Below are 8,359 nucleotides of genomic sequence, written 5' to 3'. Positions count from 1 at the left end.
TTGGCTAAGCTATCCTACGAGACAACAATTTGTAAATGTTTTGCGCACACGAGTCCACTACTCATCACAACAATACACTACCGTGGATCCTCCTCCGTCATCCTACGGAAGGGCCATCCACGACACTCACACTTGTCTTGAGGCTTTTAGGAGTATCCATTTACTTGTCTATGAACTGTATAGGCAACCAAGTAGTCCTTTACCATAGACGCGGCTATTCAAATAGATGATGTTAACCCTGCAGGGGTGTACTTCTTCATACACGCTCTCACCACTTACCGCCGTTTACACGACATGTACTCGGCAACCTTCAAGCGGAAGCCCAACGAGGGTGTCAGCCACGGCCTACCTAAACACTCAAGTCTCTAGTCCAGGTTTATCATCTATCCAGGTTCCATCCGCAGGGAGTCCGACTGAGGTTTCCACATACGGCCCCGAACGATGTGTACAGGGTTCCCGAGACACCAAACTAGCAACTCGGTACACCGTGCCATGGTGTATCTACCGCATCATAGCCCACCCCTAGGGTCAACGCTATGTAAGACCGCCAACACATATCCTATAAACACCAAAAACTAGTTGCAACTCCTGGACAAAGGACTAGGGTGGTTAACAAGCCGAGAGGGTTAATTAAGGATCCCAATGCATGGTAGTAGCTGGTTCTTAAATCACACATACAGATCTCGGTGCTTAACGACGGTTCCAATGAAACAACCCACCATGTACTCCTACATGGCCTCTCATCGATACCTTTACCAACTCGTGTTCAACACATCACTCACATTACCGACATAATCATTTCACTCTAGCCCATCACCCAAATGAACCAGACCTGACACGACTCTAAGCATAGCAGGCATAGCAAGGTAGGAAACAGAGACATGGCTCAATCAACTCCTACACATGCTAGTGAGTTTCATCTAGTTACGGTGGCAATGATAGGTCATGCAGAGGAAAATGGTTCAACTACCACAGCACACAGCTGTTTGAAACATTGTTGTCTTAAATGCAGTAAATGAGAGCAGGAGCAAGAACATGGGATTGTATCGATATGATCAATGGGGCTGCTTGCCTGATGGAGTGGTAGTAGGATACTGCCCTTCAGTCGAATATTCGTAGGTATCCTTGGAGGCAGAACCTACCATGAAAGACACAACGGAACACAATCATCACATGGCAATATGCAACAATATGATGCATGCTATGACATGGCAATATGGGTGTGTTTTGGCTAATGCATTGTAAAACAGGTTGGTTTGAGTCCATTTGAATCAAAGATTCAAATGAAAGCTCATGATATGAAGTCATATTAGTGCATTAGCTTGTTTCACTTAAATAGAAAGGTTAAAGTGTTCTGGCATGCATGAAACCATTACAGATGGAAATATTGGATTTTTCTGATCATTTTTCATATATAAATCTTTGCATTTGGAGTTATAGATTAATTTCTATGAATTTTTGAAGTTTAGAACATTTTCTGGAATTTCCTATATAAGAATAAATCCAGTAAATGATTTATTGCATCAGCATTGCGTCAGCGTGGCATCAGCAGTCAACGGGGATGGTCCAGGTCAAACCTGACTAGTGGGTCCCGCGTGTTAGTGTCATTAGTCTAACTAATTTTTAGTTAGTCCTAATCCTAACTTAATTAGCAGGCGGGGCCCACTTGTCATAGACCCAGGGGGTCAAACTGGGTCCACCCGGGGTCAAACTCGCCGGCGTTTAGCCGCCGGCGAGGCCAAACGCGGCGGGGCAGTGCGGGATTCGTGCTCCGGTGACCAAAACAACAGCGAAGCACATCTACGTGATGCGGGGAGTGAGCCGCGTCGAGTGGTGGTGGCGGTGGAGCTCGGGGTTGCCGGAAACGACGCCTGTGACGAGTTTGGTGGCAGCCGGTGCGGGCAAGCTTGGTGCGGTCGCTGCGGTGCTCGAGAAGGCAAACGGAGAGGAGGAGGAGGTAGCAAGGCTCACGGCGGTCACGGCGGTGCTGACGGCGAGGTCGGGGACGAGCTGGTGCGGCTGCGACGGCGAAGGGGATCTCCGACGGTGTTCGGTGAAGATGAGGTCGAAGAAGACGAAGTAGAGCGTGCGAGCGCTCGGGCTCGGCTAGCTCGACGAAGCAGACAACGGCGAAGCTTGTGGACACGGCAGCGCAGCACGGGGGCGACGATGGACGCGAGTTTCATGGTGGCGCGGGCACGACAGCGTCGGCCATGGTGAGGAGAGGCGAGAGAGAGGAGCAGGGGGGAGAGTGAGGTGTCCAGGCGGTCGAGGGGGCGACGTGGAGGCTGACCAGAGCGTCCAGGGGCGAAGCGGCAAGCAGCTGGCGCCGGGGCGAGCTCGCGTGCGCCGGCGTCACCCTCATGCCTGCCTGGCGAAGAAGAAGCAGCTGGCTGGCATGGGCCAGCACAGTGCTGGGCCGCCAGGTGGGCCGGGAGGTGGGCTGCGGCCAGGTAAGCTCTTCTCTCTTCTATTTTTTGTTTTGTTTTATTTTTTGCAAGTTTGTGGCATTTCTAAAAATAGCTAGGAACTTTCAAAAATCACCAAACTTCTCATGGCCACTGTTTGGAATAAATCCAACATGGAACATTTTAGTATATGATTATTTGAGCATTTAAAAATTTTATTAGCATTTAAATGCCCAAATTCAAATAACTAATGATTTAATCCAGTGACCTTAGGATGACCTAGAAAATTGTGCACCATTTTTGTCAGAGGTTTAGGACCAAGGCAAAGATGATGACATTTTAGAAGGGCATTTCAGGTTCATTGAAAATATTTTTAGTAAACCCTAGTTGATTTCAGGGGGTGCTGGGGGTTCTGTCATCCCCATTTCCAAGTTCTGATGAATTAAACATGATGCAAGCACTCTAATGCATGAACTAGCTAGGGTGTGACACGTATCCTCCTTTGGACGATTCGAGTGGCTTGACTTGGCACATGTTCATGCAGTAGTTGAAACAAAATCAACATAACCTCTATGATATTTATGTTCATGGTACATTATATCCTACTCATGCTTGCATTCGGTGTTGATTAATTTTAATGTCTGTTCATGACTATTGTCGCTCTCTAGCTGGTCGCTTCCCAGTCTTTTTCTATCCTTCACTTGTACTAAGCGGGTATACTGCTTGTGCATCCAACTCCATAAACCCTAAAGTTGTTCCATGTGAGTCCACCATATCTACCTATATACGGTATCTACCTGCCGTTCCAAGTAAATTTGTATGTGCCAAACTCTAAACCTTCAAATAAACATTTTTTTGTATGCTCGAATAGCTCATGTATCAACTAGGGCTCTCTGTATCCTCCATGCTAGGCGGGTTATTCTCAAGAGGATTGGACTCCGCCCCTCACTCACGAGAAAATGGCTGGTCACCGGGATGCCCAGTCCCATGCTTTAAGCAAATCAAATCAAAATAATTGCAAACAAAACTCCCCCAGGATTGTTGTTAGTTGGAGGCACCCGTTGTTTCGGGAAAGCCATGGATTGATGCTTGTTGGTGGTGGGGGAGTATAAACTTTACCATTCTGCTTGAGAACCGCCTATAATGTGCGTAGCATGGAAGATATTGAGATCTCTTGATTGTTATGTTGACAATGAAAGTATACCGCTCAAAATATTATTGATATCTATTTCAAAACTGAGCTCTGGCACCTCTACAAATCCCTACTTCCCTCTGCGAAGGGCCTATCTATTTACTTTTATGTTGAGTCATCATCCTCTTATTAAAAATCACCAGTTGGAGAGCACCGCTGTCATTTGCATCAAATATTGTTAGTTTACATTGATTATGACTTGACCGCATCTCTTTTACCATGAATTACAATGTCTAGTCAGTCCTGGATCTCTTTTATGTTTTGCGGTCTCAGAAAGGGCTAGCGAGATACCATCTTGTTATATCATATTATGATTGTTTTGAGAAAGTGTTGTCATTCGAGATTTATTATTATTGCTCGCTAGTTGATTATGCCATTGATATGAGTAAACATGAGACCTAAATGTTATTGCGAATATGGTTAGTTCATAATCTTTGCTGAAAACCTGAATGCTGGCTTTACATATTTACAACAACAAGAGCAAACAGAGTTTGTAAAAGTTTTTCTTTATCACTTTCAGTTTATCAATTGAATTGCTTGAGGGCAAGCAAAGGTTTAAGCTTGGGGGAGTTGATACGTCCCCGTCGTATCTACTTTTGCCCTTGTTTTGCACTCTAACTTGCATTATTTGAATGGAACTAACTCGGACTGACGTTGTTTTCATCAGAATTGCCATGGTGTTATTTTTGTGCAGAAATAAAAGTTCTCGGAATGACCTAAAAATCTACGAAGATTATTTTTGGAATATATAAAAAATACTAGAAGAAGAATCCACGTCAGGGGGGCACACCCGGTCCACGAGGGTGGGGGCGCGCCTACCCCCCAGGGCGTGCCCCCTGCCTCGTGGGCCCCCTGATGCTCCACCGACCTCAACTCCAACTCCATATATTCGTGTTCGGGTAGAAAAAAATCAGAGAGAAGGATTCATCGCGTTTTACGATACAGAGCTGCTGCCAAGCCCTAAACTCTCTCAGGAGGGCTGATCTAGAGTTCGTTCGGGGCTCCGGAGAGGGGAATCTGTCGCCGTCGTCATCATCAACCTTCCTCCATCACCAATTGCGTGATGCTCACCGGCGTGCGTGAGTAATTCCATCGTAGGCTTGCTGGATGGTGATGGGTTGGATGAGATTTATCATGTAATCGAGTTAGTTTTGTTATGGTTTGATCCCTAGTATCCACTACGTTCTAAGATTGATGTTGCTATGACTTTGCTATGCTTAATGCTTGTCACTAGGGCCCGAGTGCCATGATTTCAGATCTGAAGCTATTATGCTTGTCATTAGGGCTGTTTTCATATTTTCAGATTACAAAAACCTATATCTATCATCCATATACCACTTGTATCACCATCTCTTCGCCGAACCAGTGCACCTATACAAATCACCATTGTATTGGGTGTGTTGGGGACACAAGAGACTCTTTGTTATTTGGTTGCAGGGTTGCTTTAGAGAGACCAACTTCATCCTACGCCTCCTACAGATTGATAAACCTTAGGTCATCCACTTGAGGGAAATTTGCTACTGTCCTACAAACCTCTACACTTGGAGGCCCAACAACGTCTACAAGAAGAAGGTTGTGTACTAGACGTCACTTACCGGTGATGACCGTAGTTTGAGGAGTTCATGTATTCACTATGTGTTAATGCTTTGGTCCAGTACTCTATTAAAAGGAGGCCTTAATATCCCTTAGTTTCCAATAGGACCCCGCTGCCACGGGAGGGTAGGAGAATAGATGTCATGCAAGTTCTTTTCATAAGCACGTATGACTATATTCGGAATACATGCCTACGTCACATTGATGAATTGGAGCTAGTTCTGTGTCACCCTATGTTGTAACTGTTGCATGATTGGTCGCATCCAACATAATTCTCCATCACCGATCCAATGCCTACGATATTTTCATATATTGTTCTTTGCTTATTTACTTTTCTGTTGCTATTGTCACAATCACTACAAAACCCAAAAATATTACTTTTGCTATCCTTGCCACTACTATCATATTAATTTGCTACTAAATACTTTGTTGCAGATATTAAGTTTCCAGGTGCGGTTGAATTGACAACTCAGCTGCTAATACTTGAGAATACTCTTTGGCTCCCCTTGTGTCAAATCAATAAATTTGGGTTGAATACGCTACCCTCGAAAACTGTTGCGATCCCCTATACTTATGGGTTATCACTCCTCGATGTTCTTGGAGATCTATTCGATGTAATACTCTTTTGCGGGGTGTTTGCCGAGATCAAATGAATTGTGGGTTTATGATTAAGTCTATCTGTGAATATTATTTGGTTCTTCTCTGAATTCTTATATGCATGATTTGATATCTTTGCAAGTCTCGTCGAATTATCGGTTTAGTTTGGCCTACTAGATTGATCTTTCTTGCAATGGGAGAAGTGCTTAGCTTTCGGTTCAATCTTGCGGAGTCCTTTCCCAGTGAAAGTAGGGGCAGCAAGGCAGGTATTGTATTGTTGCCATCGAGGATAAAAAGATGGGGTTTATATCATATTGTTTGAATTTATCCCTCTACATCATGTCATCTTGCTTAATGCGTTACTCTGTTCTTATGAACTTAATACTCTAGATGCATGTTGGATAGCAGTGAATGTGTGGATTAATAGTAGTAGATGCAGAATCATTTCGATCTACTTTACATGGATGTGATGCCTATATTCATAATCATTGCCTTAGATATTCTCATAACTATGCGCTTTTCTATCAATTGCTCGGCAGTAATTTGTTCACCCACCGTAATACATGCTATCTTGAGAGAAGCCACTAGTGAAACCTATGGCCCCGGGCCTCTTTCTTATTATATTGCATCTCTTTTGTTTACATTGCATCTCGTTTACTATTTTGCAATCTTTACTTTCCAATCTATACAACAAACATACCAAAAATATTTACCTTACTATCTTTATTAGATCTCACTTTTGCGAGTGACCGTGAAGGGATTGACAACCCCTTTTATCGTGTTTTTTGCAAGGTTCTTGATTGTTTGTGCAGGTACTAGGTGACTTGTGCATTGTCTCCTACTGGATTGATACCTTGGTTCTCAAAACTAAGGGAAATACTTACGCTACTTTGATGCATCACCCTTTCCTCTTCAAGGGAAAACCAACGCATGCTCAAGAGGTAGCAAGAAGGATTTCTAGCGCCGTTGCCGGGGAGATCTACGCCAAGTCAAGACATACCAAGTACCCATCATAAACTCTTCTCCCTCTCATTACATTATTTGCCATTCACCTCTCGTTTTCCTCTCCCCCACTTCTAAAACGATTTTCGAAAACCTTTGCCTTTTCTTCGCCCCTCTTCCATTCGCCTCTTTTCGCTTGCTTCTTGTGTGCTTGTGTGTTGGATTGATTGTTTGTCACGATGGCTCAAGATAATACTAAATTGTGTGATTTTTCCAATACCAACAACAATGATTTTATTAGCACTCCGATTGCTCCTACTACCGATGCTGAATCTTGTGAAATTAATCCCGCTTTGTTGAATCCTATTATGAAAGATCAATTTTCTGGCCTTCCTAGTCAAGATGCCACTACCCATCTAAAAAACTTAGTTGATTTGTGTGATATGCAAAAGAAGAAAGATGTGGATAATGATATTGTTAAATTGAAGCTATTTCCGTTTTCGCTTAGAGATCCTGCTAAAACTTGGTTCTCTTCTTTGCCTAAAAATAGTATTGATTCTTGGAATAAGTGGAAAGATGCTTTTATCTCTAAGTATTTTCCTCCTGCTAAGATCATCTCTCTTAGGAACGATATTATGAATTTTAAGCATCTTGGGAGAGGATGAAATTAATGATACGTAATTGCCCTACACATGGTTTGAATTTGTGGATGATTATACAAAAAAATTATGCCGGATTGAATTTTGCTTCTAGAAATATTTTAGATTCGGCCACGGGAGGCACTTTTATGGAAATCACTTTAGGAGAAGCTACTAAACTCATAGACAATATTATGGTTAATTATTCTCAATGGCACACCGAAAGATCCACTAGTAAAAAGGTTCATGCGATTGAAGAGATTAATGTTTTGAGTGGAAAGATGGATGAACTTATGAAATTGTTTGCTAATAAAAGTGTTTCTTCTGATCCTAATGATATGCCTTTGTCCACTTTGATTGAGAATAATAATGAATCTATGGATGTGAATTTTGTTGGTAGGAACAATTTTGGTAACAACGCGTATAGAGGAAATTTTAATTCTAGGCCATTTCCTAATAATTCCTCTAATAATTATGGTAATTCCTACAACAACTCTTATGGAAATTTTAATAAGATGCCCTATGATTTTGAGATTAGTGTTAAAGAATATATGAGTTCGCAAAAGAATTTCAATGCTTTGGTTGAAGAAAAATTGCTTAAGATTAATGAGTTGGCTAGGAACATGGACAGAATTTCTCTTGATGTTGATTATTTGAAACTTAGATCTATTCCACCTAAGCATGACATCAATGAGTATCTCAAAGCCATGAGAATTTCCATTGATGAGTGCAAAGAAAGAATAGCTAGGATGCGTGCTAAAAAAGATTGCTTCGTGAAAGCGTGTTCTTCTAGTTTTCATGATAATAATGATGAAGATCTAAAAGTGATTGATGTGACTCCTATTAAATCTTTGTTTTCCAATATGAATCTTGACAAAGATGGGACTGGAGATGAGTCAACTTTAGTTAAAAGGCGTCCCAACGATTCGGAGCTTTTAGATCTTGATCTAAAAATTAATAAAAGTGGGATTGAAGAGGTCAAAACTTTA

Source organism: Triticum dicoccoides, chromosome 7A (genome assembly GCF_002162155.2).
Source record: "Triticum dicoccoides isolate Atlit2015 ecotype Zavitan chromosome 7A, WEW_v2.0, whole genome shotgun sequence".
Lineage (NCBI taxonomy): Eukaryota > Viridiplantae > Streptophyta > Magnoliopsida > Poales > Poaceae > Triticum > Triticum dicoccoides.
Note: the sequence above shows the minus strand (reverse complement) of the source record.